The following is a 3,848-nucleotide window of genomic DNA, read 5'->3' on the forward strand; positions in this document are numbered from 1 at the left end:
TACAAAGATGGGGGTACATATATTCTTTCTGATTGGTGTTTTATGCTTCTTAGGTTATATTCCTAGAAGTAGGATCACTGGGTCAAATGGAAGTTCAATTTTTAATTTTTTGAGGTGACACCATATTGTTTTCCATAGTGGCTGCACCAGTCTGCATTTCCACCAGCAGTGTACTAGAGTCCCCTTTTCTCCACACCTTCGCCAACACTTGTTGTTTGATGATTTGTTGATGGCGGCCAATGAATAATTTGCTTTAAATTACCCTGTTTTAATCAACTCTGTAAGTCTTGTCAATCTTTTTTTCTGCGCATTTATTTGTTTATGATCTGCATTTTTTTAGTGAGACATAAGCTCCAAGAGAAGGGTTTCTTAGTCTGTCCTGTTTGTCCTGGAACAGACCCTGACACATAATAATAAGAAACTTTCAGTCACTATTAGGTGTTAGTACCATGATGGTCATTTTTGTTAGTTGGCTTCCTATTTTCTGTAACACATAGTGAGTCTATTTGCTTGTGGGAATTGTGCTAGTTTTCTATTGCTGCTATAACAAATGATCATAAACTTAGAGGCTTGAAAAAACCAGAACTGTAGTGTACATAATTTTATAGGCCACAGGCCAGCGGACTCGGCTGGTTTCTGGGCTCTGAGTCTCTCAAGACTGAAATGAATGTATTGACCAACCTACTTTCTGGCCTGGAGGCTCTCAGGAAGGATCCACTTCAACACTCACTCATTCAGGTTGTTGGCAGAATTTAGCTCCATGTGACTGTAGAATCACCGTCCTCCTTTCCTTGCTGATTGTCAGCCATGAATTGTTCTCAGCTTCTTGAAGTCACCTTTATTCTCTGACTCAAGGCCAGCATTGCAGCTCAAGTCCTTTTCACCTCCAACTCTGTCTGCCTTATATCTCCTTTGCCTTCCTCCTCCCCCCATTTCTCTGACTGCAAGAGAAACATCTCTGTATCTAAGAGCTCCAGTGATTAGATTTGGTCCAGCAGTGGAATCTCCCTATTTTTAAGTTCATAATTAATTTTATCTGGAAAGGTCCTTTCGACATGTTAGGCACATATTCATAGGCATAAAAGCAGAGGTTGGTGTTCATGGATGCCACATTTCTGCCTACCTTAGGGAGTCTCCATTTGAAAGGAGAATCTTTCCTGGCTTTACTGATGAAGTCCACCTTCCAGCATTGTGAGGCTGGGCCTGGACCAGCTGCCTCAGGGTCACAGGATGTCTGGGGCAGCATTAGACATCATGTGTGCTTTCAGAGACAGGAAGGCATGTGGGTTGAAGAAGCAGGAAAAAGAAGAAAGCCCTTTTCCTGGAGTGAGTCTCTCTTTTTATTTCCTACACCAGCAGACTTCTTCCTATGCCTTGTTAGCCCTGACTGGTTCATGACCACTTACAGTTTGAAGGGAGGCCACAGAATTAAGTAAATGGCATTACCCAGCTTCTATGGTCAAAGACTAGCAAGGGAGGGCTGTGGGGGATAGCTATTGGACTATCTGTCTGTCTGACACAGATACACTAAGCAAGATAAATATCAAAAGATTGTCATGATTGGATTAATTTGTTAATAAGTAAGTCACCTAATCTTTCCCAAATTCTATGTTCTATGCAGAATTTTTTATTAATGATATTCTGGGTTGTGCTACTGGATGCTGTAATATTTTTATCTATTGAGAAGAAGAGTAATTTTTTCCCATGCTATTACAGATGAGAGAAGGCCCTTTGAAACTGAAAAGGCACTGGATAATTGACACCCAGACTGCATTCTTATTTATTGAGATGCTAGCATGCCACAAGTTGGGAAACAGACCGCTAAATGACATTCACATTTACCCGATGGACTGTCAAGGTACGTGCAGTGCCAACCCCTCTCCGGAAGAGTATACCGAAATGCCTGATGCCATTTTGTCAGGAGTTTAGATTTGATGTTCCAGAACAAGTTGGCTCACACCAAATAAACTCCTTGTGTGTGTTCCTGCATGGGGCAAGCATGTACAGCTCTAATTTCTCATCTGAACATCTACACAATGCCAAGAAAAATCATCGTGGTCTGCTCCATGTAACTGCATCTCTTCCATGTTACTGAATTTTTTTTTTTTTATATTACATGTTTGACCTGTTGGAACAGTAAATAGGGAAATATGAAGCCTTAACTCCAGGGGTTTTATTTGTAGACCTCAGCATCCTCAGATCCTTTAGAACTTGGAAACAAAGCCAATGAGCACATTTCCTCTGCAAGGGAAAAACAAGAACCTTTGAAATACCCAAATTCTAGACTGTCTTCCATTTACAATAGATATAAATTTTAAAGGCAGAATCTAACTCCAAGTCTATTACTAAGTAAAGAAAAAACAATAGTCATAGCTGATATTTTGTCTTTTACTTTATATTAAATACTCTTTTCACTTGTCTTTATTAATTCTTGCATTAATACCAGAGGCTGAAAACATCTCATTGCTATGTCCATTTTACAGATGAGGAATCTGAAATACTGTCTTGGTCTGCTTGAACTGCCATAGCAAATAGTGTAGACTGGGTGGTTTAGACACACATTTATTTTCTCCAAGTTCTGGAGGCCAGAAGTCTGAGATCAGGTTGGTTTCTGGGGAGAACATTTCCGTTGGTTTGCAGGTAGTGCTCACAAGACCTTCCCACACAAGCTTTCAGGGAGAAAGATGGCAAGACCTCTGTGTCTCTTCTTATTAGTGTACTAATCTCATCACAAAAGCCCCACTTTCATGTCCTCATCCAATCCTACTTACCTCCCCATGGCCCCATCTCCAAATGCCACTATATCCAGGGTTGAGGCATCGATATACAAGTTTCTGGGAAATGCAAGCATTCAGCCCTTCAGTGCTATAGGGTGGCCAAGTATCCTGGTCATGACCACACAGCTAATAGGAAAGAAAATTAATATGCAAACCTACAATCAGATTCCAAAATCTTATTGTTAATAAGTGTTCAATGGAGCCTCTTTGATGTACTGTAACCATGGGCCTAAGTAAGTGGGATGGAAGGAAACAGAGACAATGAACCAAAGATTGTACAGAATTTGAATCTCAGAATTATCTTTTTTCAACTTGTCTTCTCTGTCAAAAGGAGTCAATTTACTCCTTCAGCATGTTGACTATAGTGTTTATAATCCCAAACATAAATCTCCTGGACTTAAAGCATTGATAAAATTATAATTAAGATTCATTATTTTAAAAAAATAGTTCAAAAGATCTAGCCAAATTTGTTATCAATTCTTTGAAGCTTCAAGTCTCTGATTTGAGTTACAATCACATTAATTTGGTGCAATGACCCTAATTTTTAAAGACTGCTAATAGGCTCTAATTGGCTTTTGTTAAAATCAAAGAAAATTTCTTAGAGATAATTGAACCTGGTTAATCTGTGTACTAAAAAGAAATATACTCTAACATGATACAACTAAAAATAGGAGGTAACACTTTGAAGGGTTTATATGCTAACTTAGAGTGGTTGTTTATTGTTCATTAGACTGTGGGTCTGAGTGTAACTTAATATAGCATGTCATTAAGAATTCTCGACTATTTTAAGGTAGAGAGTACTCTTTTTGCTTTCCATGTTACAGTTGAGGGTTGGTTTTATGTCTGATTAATTTTAACAGGATGAGTATATAGTCACAAGATCCACAATTCTGCTTTTGGGATCTAATCTAAATCTTAGGATTCTACCTAAGAGTGGAATCAAAACACATCAAAGAATAGTTTCCTACTAGACATATAAAAAACTATATCAGTGGCTTGGGTTTAACTTGGGTATTAAGGTTAGGAAATTCTTATTTCCAGTAGTCTAGCTCATTTTCTGGTTTGTTGGAC

Source organism: Molossus molossus, unplaced genomic scaffold, assembly GCF_014108415.1.
Source record: "Molossus molossus isolate mMolMol1 unplaced genomic scaffold, mMolMol1.p scaffold_m16_p_25, whole genome shotgun sequence".
NCBI classification, from domain to species: Eukaryota; Metazoa; Chordata; class Mammalia; order Chiroptera; family Molossidae; genus Molossus; species Molossus molossus.